At 41.7% G+C, this 20,479-nt stretch overlaps 1 pseudogene across 1 annotated transcript in view; it reads left to right on the forward strand.

Moving 5' to 3' along the window:
- The window catches only part of LOC143648707 (protein S100-A10 pseudogene), a 37,827-nt pseudogene that overhangs the window by 5,881 nt on the left and 11,467 nt on the right, over nucleotides 1–20,479 (forward strand). The gene's annotated exons all lie outside the window — the stretch shown is intronic.

The raw sequence follows: 20,479 nt of genomic DNA on the forward strand, positions 1-20,479 counted from the left end.
TTCAACAAGAAGAAATAACAATCATAAATATTTATGCATTGAACCAGAATGCCCCAAAATACGTGAGGAATACACTGCAAACACTGAAAAGGGAAATAGACACATCTACCATAATAGTTAGAGACTTCAATTCCCCGCTCTCATCAATGGACAGAACATCTAGACAGAAGATCAATAAAGAAACAGAGAATTTGAATATTACAATAAATGAGCTAGTCTTAACAGACATTTATAGGACATTACACCCCACACCAGCAGGATACACTTTTTTCTCAAGTGCTCATGGATCATTCTCAAAGATAGACCATATGCTGGGTCACAAAGCAAGTCTCAACAAATTTAAAAAGATTGAAATCATACACAACACTTTCTCGGATCATAAGGAATGAAACTGGAAATCAATAAAAGGCAGAGTGCCAGAAAATTCACAAATACTTGGAGGCTCAAAAACACACTCTTAAACAACCAGTGGGTCAAGGAAGACATTACAAGAGAAATCAGTAAATATCTCGAGGTGAATGAAAACGAAAACACAACATATCAAAACTTATGGGATGCAGCAAAGGCAGTGCTAAGAGGGAAATTTATTGCCCTAAATGCCTATATCAAAAAAGAAGAAAGGGCAAAAATTCAGGAATTAACTGTCCACTTGGAAGAACTGGAGAAAGAACAGCAAACTAACCCCAAAGCAAGCAAAAGGAAAGAAATAACAAAGATTAGAGCAGAAATTAATGAAATTGAGAACATGAAAATAATTGAGAAAATCAATAAAACCAGAAGTTGGTTCTATGAGAAAATCAATAAGATCGATGGGCCCTTAGCAAGATTGACAAAAAGAAGAAGAGAGAGGACGCAAATAAATAAGATCAGAAATGGAAGAGGAGACATAACCACTGACCTCACAGAAATAAAGGAGGTAATAACAGGATACTATGAACAACTTTATGCTAATAAATACAACAATGTAGATGAAATGGAAAACTTCCTAGAAAGGTATGAACAACCAACTTTGACTCAAGAAGAAATAGATGACCTCAACAAACCAATCACAAGTAAAGAAATTGAATCAGTCATTCAAAAGCTTCCCAAAAAGAAAAGTCCAGGACCAGACGGCTTCACATGTGAATTCTACCAAACATTCCTGAAAGAATTAGTACCAACCCTGCTCAAACTCTTCAAAAAACCTGAAGTGGAGGGAAAGCTACCTAATTCATTCTATGAAGCCAACATCACCCTCATACCAAAACCAGGCAAAGATATTACAAAAAAAGAAAACTACAGACCAATCTCTCTAATGAATATAGATGCAAAAATCCTCAACAAAATTCTAGCAAATCGAATCCAGCAACACATTGAAAGAATTATACATCAGGCGAGGGCGGCGCTTCTGGCGGGCGGCTGAGGCAAACAGAGGAATTGTTCCCACTCCTTCTGTGTCTGCAAGGCAGAGCAAGGAGGAGCACGCCCAGGCCTAGGACTCCAGAGTGCCAGAGCGAGGGATGCCCTAATGGACACACATACAGGTCTGTTCTAGTTTGCTAGCTGCTGGAATGCAATATACCAGAAATGGAATGGCTTTTAAAAAGGGGGATTTAGACTTCCGGAGAAGATGGCGGCTTAGTAAGACACGCGGATCTTAGTTCCTCCTCCAGAAAAGCAACTAAAGAAACAGAAACAATACGAAACAGCTCCCGGAGCCACGACAGAGACCAAAAAGACAGCATATCCCATTCTGGAACGGCTGAACGGGCAGGGAGAATCCGCTGCGGTGAGATACCCGAGGGGCGCGCATTTTCCCGGCCAGGGCGGCTGGCAACTGGGGTCCCCTCCACGCACGTGGCTCTCCGGTCTGACTGGGAACGTTGGATATCGGGGCCCTCCCACCACGCTTGGCGTCTCGGGCCAGCTGGGCAATTTGGACCGGCACTCCCCCAAGCCGCGGTGGCCAGCGACCCCCCCCCCCCCACGCGCGGTTTCCTGGGCTGACTGCGAGATTCGGATTGGCAAGTTAAAGGAGCCACAGCATCTTTTACTGGTGGGACCCGCAGACAGACGAGCGCCACGAGCGCCACCTACTGGGCAGGAAAAGAAAAACAGAGCCCAGAGATTTCAATACTGGGCAGGAAAAGAAAAACAGAGCCCAGAGATTTCACAGAAAAACCTTTCAACCAGCCGGGTCCCACACCCAGGGAAACCTGATCAAATGCCCAGACACCAGCAGAAAATAATGGATGACGCTCGGAAAATTGAAGATATGGCCCAGTCAAAGGAACAAACCAATAGTTCAAATGAGATACAGGAGCTGAGACAACTAATGCTGAATATACGAACAGAAATGGAAAAACTCTTCAAAAACCAAATCAATAAATTGAGGGAGGACATGAAGAAGACATGGGCTGAACAAAAAGAAGAAATAGAAAATCTGAAAAAACAAATCACAGAACTTATGGGAGTGAAGGACAAAGAAGAAAAAATGGAAAAAACAATGGATACCTACAATGGTAGATCTAAAGAGACAGAAGCTACAGTTAGTGAACTGGAGGATGGAACATCTGAATTCCAAAAAGAAACAGAAACTATAGGGAAAAGAATGGAAAAACTTGAGCAGGGGATCAGGGAACTGAAGGACATTATGAAGTGCACAAACATACGTGTTGTGGGTGTCCCAGAAGGAGAAGAGAAAGAAAAAGGAGGAGAAAAACTAATGGAAGAAATTATCACTGAAAATTTCCCAACTCTTATGAAAGACCTAAATTTACAGATCCAAGAAGTGCAGCGCACCCCAAAGAGAATAGACCCAAATAGGTGTTCTCCAAGACACTTACTAGTTAGAATGTCAGAGGTCAAAGAGAAAGAGAGGATCTTGAAAGCAGCAAGAGAAAAACAATCTGTCACATACAAGGGAAACCCAATAAGACTATGTGTAAATTTCTCAGCAGAAACCATGGAAGCTAGAAGACAGTGGGATGATATATTTAAATTACTAAAAGAGAAAAACTGCCAACCAAGACTCCTATATCCAGCAAAATTGTCCTTCAAAAATGAAGGAGAAATTAAAACATTTATAGACAAAAAGTCACTGAGAGAATTTGTGACCAAGAGCCCAGCTCTGCAAGAAATACTAAAGGGAGCATTAGAGTCAGATACGAAAAGACAGAAGAGAGAGGTATGGAGTAAAGTGTAGAAAGAAGGAAAATCAGATATGATATATATAATACAAAAGCCAAAATGGTAGAGGAAAATATTATCCAAACAGTAATAATACTAAAAGTTAATGGACTGAATTTCCCAATTAAAAGACATAGACTGGCAGAATGGATTACGACCCAGCAATACCACTGCTAGGTATCTACTCAAAGGACTTAAGGGCAAAGACACAGACGGACATTTGCACACCAGTGTTTATAGCAGCATTATCTACAATTGCAAAGAGATGGAAACAGCCAAAATGTCCATCAACAGACGAGTGGCTAAACAAACTGTGGCATATACCTACGATGGAATATTATGCAGCTTTAAGACAGACTAAATTTATGAAGCATGCAATAACATGGATGGACCTAGAGAACATTATGCTGAGTGGGTCTAGCCAAAAACTAAAGGACAAATACTGTATGGTCCCACTGATATGAACCGACATTCGAGAATCAGCTTGGAATATATCATTGGTAACAGAGACCAGCAGGAGTTAGAAACAGGGTAAGATAATGGGTAATTGGAGCTGAAGGGATACAGACTGTGCAACAGGACTAGATACAAAAACTCAAAAATGGACAGCACAATAATACCTAAGTGTAATGTAACTATGTTGGAACACTGAATGAAGCTGCACCTGAAATATAGTTTTTTGTTTGTTTGTTTGTTTGTTTGTATCTTTTGTTTTTGTTTTTTCTTTTTCCTTTTTATATATATATATATTTTTATTAGTATTATTATTTTAATTCTCTTCTCTATATTAACATTCTATATCTTTTTCTGCTGTTTTGCTAGTTCTTTTCCTAAATCGATGCAAATGTGCTAAGAAATGATGATCATACATCTATGTGATGATACTAAGAATTACTGAGTGCATGTGTAGAATGGAATGATTTCTAAATGTTGTGTTAATTTCTTTTCTTTTTTTTTTGATTAATAAAAAAAAATTTGCAAAAAAAAAAAAAAAAAAAGAAATAGAAAAACCAATAAGCAAATTTATCTGGAAGGGCAGGGTGCCCCAAATTGCTAAAAGTATCTTGAGGAAAAAAAACGAAGCTGGAGGTCTCACGCTGCCTGACTTTAAGGCATATTATGAAGCCACAGTGGTCAAAACAGTATGGTACTGGCATAAAGATAGATATATTGACCAATGGAATCGAATAGAGTACTCAGATATAGACCCTCTCATCTATGGACTTTTGATCTTTGATAAGGCAGTCAAGCCAACTCATTTGGGACAGAACAGTCTCTTCAATAAATGGTGCCTAGAGAACTGGATATCCATTGCAAAAGAATGAAAGAGGACCCATATCTCACACCTTATACAAAAATTAACTCAAAATGGATCAAAGATCTAAACATTAGGTCTAAGACCATAAAATAGTTAGAGGAAAATGTAGGGAGATATCTTATAAATCTTATAATTGGAGGTGGTTTATGGACCTTACACCTAAAGCAAGAGCACTGAAGAAAGAAATAAATAAATGGGAGCTCCTCAAAATTAAACACTTTTGTGCATCAAAGAACTTATCAAGAAAGTAGAAAGACAGCCTACACAATGGGAGACAATATTTGGAAACGACATATCAGATAAAGGTCTAGTATCCAGAATTTATAAAGAGATTGTTCAACTCAACAACAAAAAGACAGCCAATTCAATTACAAAATGGGGAAAAGACTTGAACAGACACTTCTCAGAAGAGGAAATACAAATGGCCAAAAGGCACATGAAGAGATGCTCAACGTCCCTGGCCATTAGAGAAATGCAAATCAAAACCACAATGAGATATCATCTCACACCCACCAGAATGGCCATTATCAACAAAACAGAAAATGACAAGTGCTGGAGAGGATGTGGAGAAAGAGGCACACTTATTCACTGTTGGTGGGAATGTCAAATGGTGCAACCACTGTGGAAGGCAGTTTGGTGATTCCTCAAAAAGCTGAATATAGAATTGCCATATGACCCAGCAATACCATTGCTGGGTATCTACTCAGAGGACTTAAGGGCAAAGTCACAAACGGACACTTGCACACCAATATTTATAGCAGCATTATTTACAATTGCAAAAAGATGGAAGCAGACAAAATATCCATCAACAGAAGAGTGGCTAAACAAACTATGGTATATACATACGATGGAGTATTATGCAGCTACAAGACAGAATAAACTTTTGAAGTATGTAACAACATGGATGGACCTTGAGAACATTATGCTGAGTGAGACTAGCCAAAAGCTAAAGGACAAATACTGTATGGTCTCACTGATATGAACTGACATCAGTGAATAAACTTGGAATATGTCGTTGGTAACAGAGACCATCAGGAGATAGAAATAGGGTAAGATATTGGGTAATTGGAGCTGATGGGATACAGACTGTGCAACAGGACTGGATACAAAAACTCAGAAATGGACAGCACAATACTACCTAACTTTAATGTAATTATGTTAAAACACTGAATGAAGCTGCATGTGAGAATGATAGAGGGAGGAGGGCTGGGGACATAAATGAAATCAGAAAGAAAGATAGATGTTAAAGATTGAGATGGTATAATCTAGGAATGCCTAGAGTGTATAATAATAGTGAAATGTACAATGTACAAATTTAAAATATGTTTTGGCATGAGGAAGAACAAAGGAATGTCATTATTGCAGGGTGCTGAAAATAGATGATAATTAATACTTTAAAATGTCACCTTATGTGTGAGACTAAAGCAAAAAATGTTTATTTGTTACAAAATTTATATTTTGACTAGAGCATTTCCTAATATAACTCATGTAGGTAGTTTTATTGAATGTCATAAGTAATTGGAATCTCAGGTAGGACATGAGATTTTGTTGGTTTGTCCAGAGTGATGCCCCGATGAATCCCAGAGTGATTTGATCAGTGACTGGAAAAGTATTTGCAAGCCCCCTTCAGGGAATGGTGAGAGCGGGGATAAATTCAACTTCACCAAGCTGAATTCTTGATATTCTCACAAGCAGTGTGGACAACCAAAGCTATAGGCTGAGCCCCCAGTCTTGGGGTTTGTTCACATGAAACTTAACCCCACCAAAGTTAGGTCAGGTCTACTTAAAATTAAGGCCTAAGAGTCACCCCCAAGAGAGCCTCTTTTGTTGCTCAGATGTGGCCTCTCTCCCCAGCCAACATGACAAGCAGTCTCACCACCCTCCCCCTCTCTGCGTGGGACATGACTCCCAGGGGTGTGGACCTTCCTGGCAATGTGGGACAGAGATCCTGGAATGAGCTGAGACTCAGCATCAAGGGACTGAGAAAAACCTAGAATGAGCTGAGAATTAACATCAAGGGATTGAGAGAACCTTCTCGACCAAAGGGGGAAGAGTGAAATGAGACTAAATGTCAATGGCTGAGAGATTTCAAACAGAGTCGAGAGGTTATCCTGGAGGTTATTCTTACGCATTAAGTAGATATCACCTTGTTGTTCAAGATGTAGTGGAGAGGCTGGAGGGAATTGCCTGAAAATGTAGTGCTGTGTTCCATTAGCCATGTTTCTTGATGATGATTGAACAATGATATAGCTTTCACAATGAGACTCTGTGAATGTGAAAACCTTGTGTCTGATGCTTCTTTTAGCTACTATATCAACAGAAGAGTAGAACATATGGAATAAAAATAAATAATAGGGGGAACAAATGTTAAAATAAATTTAGTTTGAAATGCTAGTGGTAAATGAAAGTGAGGGGTAAGAGGTATGGTATGTATAATCTTTTTTTTCTCTATTATCGTTTTATTTCTTTTTATGTTGTCTTTTTATTTCTTTTTCTAAATCGATGCAAATTTTCTAAGAAATGATGAATATGCAACTATGTGATGATATTAAGAAATACTGATTGTATATGTAGAATGGAATATCTTAATATTTTAATCAATAAAAAAACAAAAAAAAGCAAAAAAAAGATTGAGAGACGTATCAAAGGAGAAGGAAGAGTTCTAACAGAGAAGATGGGATTTAACAAATGAGTAAGACTGTTATATTGATATTTCTTTTAGTTTCCAGTGTATTGAAGCAGCTCGTAGGAAAAACCTAAAATTGTAGAACTTTAACCCATACGAAACTCAGAAATCTGTTCTGTAACTACTTGCACAGTGCACTTTAAAATTTATTGTTTTGGATATATGTTATATTTCACAATAAAAAATGTTTAAAAAAATTTCCTGCAGTTGTCCCCAATGAACACTTTCTAGCTATCTTTTAAAATTCGGGAAATAACCAAACTCAGTAGCACACTGCATTTGATTGTTTTCTCGCTAAACACTCTCTTTCTGAAACATTCCCCGCTTGCCCCTTATTTTTCTTATGACATTGCATTTTGGAGACTGACCCTGGGGCCTACTTTAGGGTGGACTCTGACTGCCCCGGGATGGACAAGCAGGGGTCGTGACATTTTCAAGGTGCTGTGGTGCCCCCGCCCCGTGCTGAGCCAAGTGACCCTGGATTCAGGGGGGCTGTTTACCCAAAAGATGGCCAGCCCAGCTTCCCAGCTCTCTTGGGAAACCATACAGGGAGGGGCTTTATTTTCAACCCAGGAAGAGGCAGTCGTCCCTGTGCAGCGGCAGGACACAGAGTGGGCCGGGTTTCCGAGGCCTGGGCCTGGGTGCCACCAGCATGTCCCAGGGGCCCTACGGCCAGGTGCTGGCCCCCATCCTCACCCAGCCTTTAAATCGAGCAACCATATATATATACATATTTTTTAACTTTCTTTTTTAATTGGAAACATAATATATATACAAAAAAGCAATAACTTTCCAAGTACGTTTTAACAAGTAGTTATGGGACAGATTGCAAAGTTTGGCATGAATTTCTGTTCCACAATTTCAGGTTTTTCCTTCCAGCTGCTTCAAGACACTGGAGACCAAAAGAAATACCAATACCATGATTCAGCAATCACATTCATTAGTTAAACCGACCTTCTCTGTATAACTCCACCATCGAGCAGCCATACTTAACAAAAAAATTAAACGCCCAGCTCTGCAAGAAATACTAAAGGGAGCACTAGAGTCAGATGCGAAAAGACAGAAGAGAGAGGTATGGAGTAAAGTGTAGAAAGAAGGAAAATCAGATATGATATATATAGTACAAAAGCCAAAATGGTAGAGGAAAATATTATCCAAACAGTAATAATACTAAAAGTTAATGGACTGAATTTCCCAATCAAAAGACATAGAATGGCAGAATGGATTGCGACCCAGCAATACCACTGCTAGGTATCTACTCAAAGGACTTAAGGGCAAAGACACAGACGGACATTTGCACACCAGTGTTTATAGCAGCATTATCTACAATTGCAAAGAGATGGAAACAGCCAAAATGTTCATTAACAGACGAGTGGCTAAACAAACTGTGGCGTATACCTACAATGGAATATTATGCAGCTTTAAGACAGACTAAACTTATGAAGCATGTGATAACATGGATGGACCTAGAGAACATTATGCTGAGTGAGTCTAGCCAAAAACTAAAGGACAAATACTGTAAGGTCCCACTGATGTGAACCGACATTCGAGAATCAGCTTGGAATATATCATTGGTAACAGAGACCAGCAGGAGTTAGAAACAGGGTAAGATAATGGGTAATTGGAGCTGAAGGGATACAGACTGTGCAACAGGACTAGATACAAAAACTCAAAAATGGACAGCACAATAATACCTAAGTGTAATGTAACTATGTTGGAACACTGAATGAAGCTGCACCTGAAATATGGTTTTTTGTTTGTTTGTTTGTGTGTTCGTATCTTTTGTTTTTGTTTTTTTCTTTTTCCTTTATATATATATATATTATTAGTATTATTATTTTAATTCTCTTCTCTATATTAACATTCTATATCTTTTTCTGCTGTTTTGCTAGTTCTTTTCCTAAATCGATGCAAATGTACTAAGAAATGATGATCATACATTTATGTGATGATACTAAGAATTACTGAGTGCATTTGTAGAATGGAATGATTTCTAAATGTTGTGTTAATTTCTTTTCTTTTTTTTGATTAATAAAAAAAATTTAAAAAAAAAAAAAAAAAAAAATTAAACGCGGCCCTGCCCTGGTCAAGAGGGTGGAGAGACATCTCAGGGCTCCATCCCAGCACAGGAGCTTCAAACAACCAGCAAGAGCCAGCAGAAATGTCTTTCCCAAAGCTTGAGAAACCGTTCAACGACTGCAGTAACAGGGTGAGTGCTAAATCAAGAAAACGCCCACTTAAAAGTGGTAGGATGAAAAAAAACAAAAAAGTGGTAGGATCTTGGGGCACCCTGACTGCCCCTCATCGCTCTCTCCCAGTGTGGATCCGCAGTCCTTGTTCCCCAGGAGCACAGTGGCTCTGTGCACACACTGGGGGCATGTGTACTTGGCCCAGTCTGTCTGGTGATGCCTGAGGGACTCGCCATCTCAGAACTTGCCTGGTGCAGAAGGCAGCTCACCGAGCTCCCTACAGGACACTGTAAGACAGCAGGGAGGTCCAGGGAATTGCTGGGTGTAGGACATACAGGGCAGTGCCCGGGACTGTGAGGAGACATGTCCTAGGAAGAGGGACATCCAGACCATGTAAATGGGGGAATTCCTAAGGCTACACATGCATGCCTGAAGCAGATGCAGACACAGAGGACCAGGGAGACCCTGTGTTTTGGCCTCTAGCTACCCTCTGAACTCATTGTATAGAAATGCCCTGAAGGAGAACACTCCCACAGGTTCAGCTGCAAAGACTGGGAGAGGTGTTATCTCTTAACCCTTCTTTTTTGTTTTGGTTTGTTGTCCTTCTGAGCCCGTTACTCAGTGAAAGCTCTGGCTTCACACTAGCTATATACGTTTAAGGAACAGCATGTTGAGTCTAAATTCCAGTGACAACACATTAAAATATCAAAACATCCAGGTGTCATATATGTAGTTACGTACTTGTGTGTATAGAAAAGGTCTGGAAAGACACCTGAGGATTATCATATGATTACTTATGGAGAGTGTGGGATTGGGAGAGGTGAAGATAACCTTTTGTATTTTTTTGTGTGTGTTTTTCCCCCAAACAAGCATGTATCATTTTTGTAATTAGAGATTTAAATAAACTTTAAGACTGCCAAAAAAAAAAAAAAAAAAAACATCCAAGTGTCAACAAAACAAAGAAACAGGAAACAATGGCCCTGTTTAAAACATTAGAAACCATGGATGAGGAGGATCAAACTTGGACACTCCAGAAAAAGACTCTTTAAAAATGATTCTAAACATGCTCAAAGAGCTAAAGGAAAATATGGACAGAGAACTTAAGGAAATCAGGATAACAAAAGATGAGCACAAAGAGAACAGCAATAGAGAGATGGGAATTATGAAAACGGAACAAGCAGAGCTGAAGACCACAGAAATAGAAATTTAAAATTCCCTGGAGGAGTTCAACACAGATTGGATCTGGCAGAAAAATCAGGGGATTTGAAGGTAAAATAATTGAAATCATCCAGTCTGAGAAGAAGGAAGAAGGAATAAAGAAAAGTGAACAGAGTCTGAGGAAACTGTGGCAGACCAAAGTGAACCAAATCCACATTGTGGGGGTCCCAGAAGGAGAAGAGAGGAAGGTGCAGAGGGAATATTCCAAGAAATAATGACTGAAAATTTCCCAAGTATAATGGAGACATGAATATACACATCCCAGACACTCAACAAACTCCAAACAGGATAAACCCAAATTGATCCATGCAGTGGCATATAATCAAACTCTCAAAAAACACCACAGATGAAGGGAGAATTCTGAAAGCTGCACGAGAGAAGCAACATGCCAACATACAAGGGAGCCTCAATAAGGTAAAATGCTGACAAATGGAATCAGAAAGAAAGATAGATGATAAAGACTGAGATGGTATAATCTAGGAATGCCTAGAGTGTATAATGACAGTGACTAAATGTACAAATTTAAAAAATGTTTTTGCATGAGGAAGAACAAAGGAATGTCATTACTGCAGGGTGCTGAAAATAGATGGTAATTAATATTTTAAAATTTTACCTTATGTGTGAGGCTAAAGCAAAAAATGTTTATTTGGTACAAAATTTATATATATATATTTTTTCTTTTAAAAAAATTTTAAAATTTATATTTTGACTAGTGCTTTTCCTAATATAATTTATGTAGACAGCTTAATTGAACACCATAAGTACATGGAACCTTGAGTATGACATGAGATTTTGTTGGTTTGTCCAGAGTGATTCCCCCATGAATCCCAGAGTGATTTGAACAGTGAATAAAAAGTATTTGCAAAGTCCCCTTTGGGGAATGATGAGAATGGGGGGAAATTCAACTTCCCCAAGTTGAATTCTTGATATTCTCACAAGCAATGCGGACAATCAAAGCTTTAGGCTGAGCCCCTAGTCTTGGGGTTTGTTCATATGAAACTTAACCCCACAAAGGATAGGTCAAGTCTACTTAAAATTAGGCCTAAGAGTCACCCCCAAGAGAACCTCTTTTGTTGCTCAGATGTGACTTTTCTCTCCAGCCAACACAACAAGCAAGCTCACCACCCTCCCCCTGTCTACGTGGGACATGACTCCCAGGGGTGTGGACCTTCCTGGCAACGTGGGACAGAAATCCTGGAATGAGCTGAGACTCAGCATCAAGGGATTGAGAAAACCTTCTCGACCAAAAGGGGGAAGAGTGAAATGAGACTAAGTGTCAATGGCTGAGAGATTCCAAACAGAGTTGAGAGGTTATCCTGGAGGTTATTATTACGCACTAAATAGATATCACCTTGTTAGTCAAGATGTAGTGGAGAGGCTGGAGGGAACTGCCTGAAAATGTGGAGCTGTGTTCCAGTAGCCATGTTTCTTGAAGGTGATTGTATAATGATATCGCTTTCACAATGTGACTGTGTGATTGTGAAAACCTTGTGTCTGATGCTCCTTTTATCTACCTTATCAACAGACGAGTAAAACATATGGAATAAAGATGAATAATAGGGGGAACAAATGTTAAAATAAATTTAGAGTAAAATGCTGGTGATCGGTGGGGGGGAGGGGTGGGGGGTAATGGCATGTATGAATTTTTTCCTTTTTCTTTTTATTTCTTTTTCTGAATAGATGCAAATTTTCCAAGAAATGATAATGATGATGAATATGCAACTATGTGATGATATTGTGAATTACTGATTATATATGTAGAATGGAATGATCAAGTTACGAATGTTTGCGTTTGTTTGGTGTTTTTTTGGTATTTAAAAAAAATCTTAAAATTAATATAAAAAATGACAATCACACCATAAACATATTTCCCTTTCATCTCATTTTATTAAGAAGAGAAAGCTTCCAGAAAATGCTAAGTAACTTACCAATCAATAAGTAGGAAAATAGATTTGAACAAGAACATCTAATTCCCAATCCAGTACTCTTTCCATTGCATTTTGCTTTCCATGTACTGTGAGCTCTCTTTTTCTTCATTTGCCCTTATACCTCACAATCCTAAAATATTAACTTTAAAGGTATAAACCAAATGAAATCACCAAACCAACATACACTCTTTCACAAAACTTAGAGAGGAAAAAATCCATACACACAAGAGTACATTACAAAATATTAAAGAAATGTGTTATCTAATCTCTCCAGCTTTCAAAAATAGCTCTAAGTGGAGCACTTTCTATGTTTTCTACTATAGAAAATTTAAGAAATCCTAATTAATTCTAATTATGGTGAGCATTTGTACTTGTCACTGTTGCCTTTAAACCTTTTTAATATTTCTTAACGAATGATACAAAAGAAAGCTACACAAACTATTAACAACAAAACTCCAGGGACCTAACTAAGGAACAAAAAGAAGACAGCAACAGTTGGCCTGAAGATTATTTGCATGGAGAGCTGAAGCAGGGCAACTAAAATACAAAGACGAAGGTAACGTTTTAAGGATGCTCTGAAGCATAATTTCTAACAATATCACAAAGATACAAACTGCTGGAAAATAGCAATGCCAAGTAGACCCTGGATATCAGAATGGAAAAGACCACAGGACTATACATTTACTGAGCCACTGGTGTTATTTATATCCCATAATCTCGTTCAAAGCATTGGTGTATTTTTTTTTAATAAAGGTTCTGGAACACTACTTTTTTTAAAAAAATAAACATTCTGCAACTAAAAAAAAAAAAAAAGATGAAGTGCTGATTTCTCGTTGGAAACCATGGTGTCAAGAGGGCAGTGAGATGACAGTTAAAGAGCTGAAAGCCAAAAACTGCCAACCAAATATCTATATTCGGCAAACCGTTTTTTGAAAATGAGGGAGAGATTAAAACATTCCAGGAAAAACAAAAGCTGAGGGAGTTTGTTACCACTGGACCAGCCCTACAAGAGACGCTAAAGGGAGTTCTGCAGATTGGAAAGAAAGGACAGTAGATCAAAACCACATGAAGAAATGAAGACATCCAGTAAAGATGTCAATAAGGGTAAATATAAATGCCAGCACTCCTGTATTTTTCTTTTTTTTAACTTGGAAAGTCAGCTTTATTTACAAATGTTCTCTTATAAACAAAAATGTCATTCCATCCCTTCAAAATACTATAACTGATAATTTCCACAAAAAACATTGCAAAGTTAACCTTTTTGCACAAAATTGTATTATGGGGTGAGCAAATAACCTCTCAAGATGGTCTAAGACATAAAAACAAAACCATACATACAGCTTATCCAGCATAAATGTTCTATTGTCAGAAAGAATGAATGATTAAATTCACACACCTTTAATGTCTCCGTCAGGAAATGTAAACGTGATCATTTGGGGGGAGGTAAATCCTTCACAATAAACATAGTCTTTTTATGTAGTATAATTTTTTTTATATTCATCATCATGATCATTTCTTAGAACATTTGCATCAATTCAGAAAAAGAAATAAAAAGAAAACAGAAAAAAATTCATACATACCATGCCCCTTACCCCTCCCTTTCATTGATCACTAGCATTTCAATCTAAATTTATTTTAACATTTGTTCCCCCTATTATTTATTTATTTTTAATCCATATGTTTTTTAATTTAAAATTTAAAAAAAATACCAAAAAACACCAAACAAACACAAACATTCTTAACTTTTGATCATTCTGTTCTACGTATATAATCAGTAATTCACAATATCATCACATAGTTGCATATTCATCATCATGATCATTTCCTGGAACATTTGCATCTATTCAGAAAAAGAAACAAAAAAGAAAACAGAAAAAAATTCATACATACCATACCCCTTACCCCTCCTTTCATTGACCACCAGCATGTCAATCTAAATTTGTTTTAACATTGTTCCCCCTATTATTTATTTTTAATCCATATGTTTTACTCATCTGTCCATAAGGTAGATAAAAGAAGCATCAGACACAAGGTTTTCACAATCACACAGTCACATTGTGAAAGCTGTATCATTATGCAATCATCTTCAAGAAACATGGCTACTGGAACACAACTCTACATTTTCAGACAGTTCCCTCCAGCCTCTCGGTTACACCTTAACTAAAAATGTGATATCTATTTAATGTGTAAGAATAACCTCCAGGATAACCTCTCAACTCAGTTTGTAATCTCTTACCCATTGACACTTTATTTTGTCTCATTTCTCTCTTCCCCCTTTTGGTCAAGAAGGTTTTCTCAATCCCTTGATGCTGAGTTCCAGCTCATTCTAGGATTTCTGTCCCACGTTGCCAGGAAGGTCCACACCCCTGGGAGTCATGTCCCACGTAGAGAGGGGGAGGGCTGTATTTTTCATTTTTAACTACATTTTTTACTTCCTACAGGACCTAAAAGGCAAATGCGTAATGTGTAGTGAGAAATGAGTGGTTTGGGACTCATAATGTGAAAACATGTAACTCGTGACAAGAACTACACGGAGGCCGGGACAGGCGGGTATAGGGACGCAGTTGGTGTAGACTAGTTGTAGTATGAGATTCGAGTCTCACCTTGGCCAGGTGAGGTGCCCTGCTGTTCTGTTGCCGCGGACTTCGATCACCAGCATGTGACACTCGACCATGGCTGATCACACCTGTGGTTGGGTAGGGGCGCGCCTTCCCCAGTGGGTGACTTTAATTCAATTAGCTGGAGGCTTAAAACAAAGAGGTCAGAAGAGAGCTCAGCAACTCAGACCAGAGCCTAGGAGATGAAGAAAGGACGTGGCCCAGGAAAAGCCGTTGGAACCCAGAAGCCGAGAGGAACGCCCAGCAGACGTCGCCCTGCGCCTTCCCACATGACAGAGAGATTCAGATCAAAGTTGGTTACCTTTCCTCTGAAGAACTGTACACTTGTAATGAAATAAATCCCTTTATAAAACCCAGGGCACCCCTGATATATTGCATTCCAGCAGCTTTAGCAGACTAAAACACTACTGATATTGAGTTGTTATCAAAGCAAACAAGATTGCTACAGATTTGTGATGTTAATTCAAGCCCCATGATAACCACAAAGAAAATACTGGAGAATATTGAAGATCATAGAGAAAGGAATCACAGTGCAGAGGTAGGGGTCAGGGGGAGTGGGGAGTTAATGCATGAGGGGTGTAAGGAGAGGGAAGTTTTAATGATGGGAGGTGGTGAGAACAACTAAGAGACCAAAGAAAGAGCACCTAAAGAGACCATGGCAAAGGCAATACACAGTCCTCATGGGATCCAGCAAGGGAGGAGAAATGGCTCAAAGGACATTACTGGGACATGAAAAAGTTGCAGTTTAGACTGTAAGCTTTATATGAATGTTAAATTTCTTGAGCTTGGTAACTGCCCTTCAGCTAGATACATGTTGGGTCTCCTTGTCCACAGGAAATGTACGATGGACATACTAAGTGTTCAAGGAGCCTGACGTGTGCCACCTACATTCCAGCGTCCAGAACATGAATTGATAGGGATACAGACAGATGGATGTATAGATAAATAGAATGATATGGTAAATGTGGTGAAATATTAAAATCCGAGCATCTGAAGAGATAGGACTATGTTGGAGTTCTCCGTATGAGATTTGTATTATTTTTGTAACTGTTCTGTAAAGTTGAAAGTATCTCCAAATTATAAGTTTAAAAGTCAAAGAAAGAAAAAATGTTAAAAGAAAAAAGTGAAATCAATTTTAGTAATATATTTTATTTAACTCAATAGATCCAAAATATGATCATTCCAACATGTAATCTATATAAAAATTACTGAGATATTCTGCAGCCTTGTGTTAGCAGTATGTCCTCAAAGAACCTTCTGTCTTTACATGGCAGCCCCTCTCATGTTGGACCAGCCGCCTTTCAATGCTCTGTTCCCCGGAGGCTGGTGGCCACAGGCCCGGGCATCACAGCCCTAAGCCTCGAGATGAGAGGGGCCTGCCTAGAGGACAAGCTGGGTTGGGTGCCCCAGTTAGAGGGAAGGACATGGCAAAGGCACGGGGTGGGGGGTGGGGTGGCATGTCCCAGGGCCCAAGTCTGTCTGTGAGGCTGCAGTGAGATGTTTGGTAGCCCATGTAGTGCCAGGTGGGTGGACAGGTGGGACGACCAGGTGACTGGCCAGGTAGGCCAGCCAAGTGGAGAGGCCAGGTGTGGCCAGGTGACCCAGGTCTGTGACACCCAGAAGTTAGGCTTTGTCCTGTGCATGACGGGGACCACTGAAGAGCTTCAAGCAGACAGAGTAGGGGCTCACGGGTGCAGGATGGGATGGACTGGAGGGGACGCTGGTCAGCTGGATGTGTGGATGGGGCTGAGCTCTGGCCAAGGCAGAAGGGATGAGGGGGAGACAGGTTTCAGGCTGACCGGGTGGGGTCCGGGGGGAATGGGGGAAAGCGAGGAGGTTGGAGCGAGCCCCAGGCGGTGTCTGCTTCTGTGGAAGTGTGATGCATGTACCCCAACAAACCCACATTCTCCATCTTAATCAGTCCCTGTGGGTGTGAACCCAGAGGAAATCGGACCTTTTGAAGACGTTAATTTCAGTTAAGCTGTGGCGAGCTGAACGAAGGTGGGTTCTTACTCTGGATTCCAGGAGAACCGGGAAGTCACAGATGGTGTAAAGGAGAGGACGTGGGAGGCTAAGTCACTGGCCAAGGGACCCGAGGCCGGCTGGCAGCTGGCACGAGAATGCTGCAGACTCCGGGGAGAAAGCACGGCCTCGCTGATGCCCGCACAGTGGACTTGTAGCCTCCTGAACCACGACCCAATAAACAACACTGTCTAAGCCAACCCGCTGGTGGCTTTTGCCCTGGCAGTCTGCATGGCAGGTCTCCTGCCTCCTGATCCATGAGTCACCATCCGTTGCCCCTCGAGGGCATGCTGGGAGGTGGCAGAGGCCTCTGTCACCCTGGCCTTTTGACCCAGTATTTGGCTGCCTGGCCTGGCTGCAGGGGGCCTGGCTGCGGGGGGCGGGCGGGCAGGGGCGTCCGGGACGGAGACCCTGGCTCCAAGCTCTGCCTCTTGGGGCCTATCACACGGCCGCCCCCTCAGGCCTCTGCCCCCGCAGACGCTCCTCTGGGACAACCTCCATCTCCATCTGGGTGGCCCTGTGATGACCGCCACCCGGGGCCCAAGGGTGGAGCGGGTCACCCAGGCGCCTCTGACGGCCCCTCAGCTCACCCTTGCTCTCACTCCAGGCTGCGAGGGCGGCATCCGACAGCAAGGGCCAGGGCGGCCCAGCAGCCCTCCTCTGTGGCGAAGATGGGGAGACAGACCAGAGCCCCAGGGGGCCCTCAGATGGGTCTGTCCAGCCCTCGCAGCCTCAGGGTCCTTTGCGCCCCGCCTCTTGTCCCTGGGCCTCTCCGTCTCTCTGAACCTAGTCTAAGAAGGGCTGCAGTTCTCCCGGAATGAGTCATCGCCTGGTGACGAAGGCTTCCGTCAATCTTTAAAGCCTGTCATTATTTGTGACCCAGGCTTTAGGAATGAGAGGAGAGGTGGTACTTGGCCGGCAGCTGTGGGATCTGAGTCCCATCTTATGTTTGTCTCCTCCTAAGAGGCATCGACCGCCACGGCCACAGCGTCCCTGTGAGGCCTCTGCGTGGGCCACGCTCCCGGGAGAGGGGGTGCTGGCGCCCACGGCTGCCCCACCCGCCACTGGCGGGCCATTAGTGGAACGGGCTGCGTTTACCCCACAAGCAATCACTGCAGTGCCACTTCTTTGTAACCCAGCTGAGCAGTGACAGACAGGCCCTTCTGTGCCCAAATCTGCTGGTAAAAGTGCTCCCAAGTATGGGGGAGGGGCAGCAGTGGGACTCGGGGTGCGCTCCCGTGGCAGTGTCCTTTGCGGTAGTTTCCTAGCGGCCACCCCAGCCCCAGGCACCCACCATGAGCCCCCTTCTGGCCACACCAATGAGTCTTCTGCTCCCCCTCCCCCGGCCAGCTGGGAACCCCCCGAGCCCTACCCGGGCCTACCCACAGGAGGTGCTCAGCCAATATGTGTGGGGTGCAGTGGGGCTGGGCACCCACCCATGCCTCTGGATGCCACCCCCTGTGCACCCTGTGACAGCCGCCCTGGGGCCAGGGGTGCTATGGCCAGGCCCACTCAAGAGCCATCCATGGGAGTAAATGGGGGAAACTAAGGAAGAGACTGGTGAGAGATGTTAGTAAATGGCTGGGCTGGGGAAATTTTTTATTGTGGTGTTAATATATATATACAATGCAAAGTTTCCACTTTAACTGTTTTCAAGTATACCATTTGGTGCTGTTAACTGCATTCGCAATGTCATGCGAAACAAACCCGGGTCTCCAGCATGGCAGGCGAGAATTCTGCCACTGAGCCACCATGTACCACCCTGGAATGGCTTTCAAAAAGGGGTTTTATTAAGCTACAAGTTTACAGTTCTAAGGACTTAAAAATGTCCGAACAAAGGCATGCAGAGAAAGATACCTTGACTCAAAAAAGGCTGATGGGTCCTGGACATCTCTGCCTTCACGTGGCTGGCATTTGCCGGGGTCTCTGACTTCTGGTTTCAAAACCTTACCCAGGGGAGTCTTCTTTCTGCGTCTCCAAACTTCTGGGTCTTGCATGGGCTCCTCTGTCTGCTCTGTCAGCTCTGAATCCTCTCCAAAATGTTTCCCCTTTTAAAGGACTCCGGTAAACTAATCAAGATCCACTAGGAATGGGCAGAGTCACATCTCTACCTCATCAAAAGGCCACACCACAATTGAGTGGATTATATCTCCACAGACACAATCTAATCAAAGGGTTCCACCCTAAACAGTACTGAATGAGGATTAAAAGAACAGAGCTTTCCTGGGGTACACAACATTTTCAAAACAGCACAGACCCAATGCACCTTTTTATAACCAACACTGCTGAGCAGTGCCTCCCTGAAATGAAATTAATAGACACAGCGAGCTGCTGCGTGACTTACAAAATCAACACTGCCCTCATTATCATGGAAAAGAGAAATAAATAGCAATATGTTTATGACAAAATACGGACTTTCAGTATGCAAATACCTGGGTGTGACATCACCAGAAGACACAGTGAGACGTGAGGCCTGGACCATTGCGGAGGCAGATGCCAGGAGACTGTCTCAGGGACTCCGAATCCATCCTCGGGTTGCCATGGTAACGGGATTTTATGCAAAGGTGAGCAACTCCTGTCAAACATCAGAACCAAAGTATCATCTTCTGTCAATTTGCACGACATTTGCATTCCTGGAAAATTATATGAACATCATGCAAAAATGTCTTTGAGTTTATGTGTAAAACACAGTGGAAGGAAGGCTCAGGTTTTCCCTACTTGGGTGCACAGGAGGCCAGTCCTTTAGCATTTGGGGCCACCCTGTCCTCAGCTGGGTGGGAGGCTGCTCCCGTTGACCTCACCCCAACCACGAGCCACAGGTGCTCCACTGCCACTGGAGCCAACAGGAGCCCCATGTATCCAAAGCACCCACTAAGCGTGGTGCCCCCTTGCTGAGCCACTGTCCCAAGGGAACTCACCAAATAGTTTGTTGGGATGTTATGTGGTATATGCAAGTTTCAGTAGCTTTTCTAGAATATGCCTAGGGAGGATTTTCTTTATATTTTTCCTGCCAAGAGATCACCAAGTGTGATAGTTAGGTTCGTGTGTCAACTTGGCCAAGTAATGATGCCCAGTTGTCAGGTTAGGCAAGCACTGGCCTAACCATTGCTGTAAGGATATTTTATAGCTGGTTAGTAAACCAGAAGTCTGGCTTATTAAATCATTAATCAGTATTGGTTGATTACATCCACAAACAACTAAGGGAACTGTATTAGCTAGGGTTCTCTAGAGAAACAGAATTAGCAGGAGATATCTGTAAATAAAAAATTTATAAAAGTGTCTCATGTAACCATGGGGATGTAGAGTCCAAGGTCTGTAGAGCAGGCCACAAA

The sequence above is a fragment of the Tamandua tetradactyla genome, chromosome 10, assembly GCF_023851605.1.
Source record: "Tamandua tetradactyla isolate mTamTet1 chromosome 10, mTamTet1.pri, whole genome shotgun sequence".
In the NCBI taxonomy this organism is placed as follows: Eukaryota; Metazoa; Chordata; class Mammalia; order Pilosa; family Myrmecophagidae; genus Tamandua; species Tamandua tetradactyla.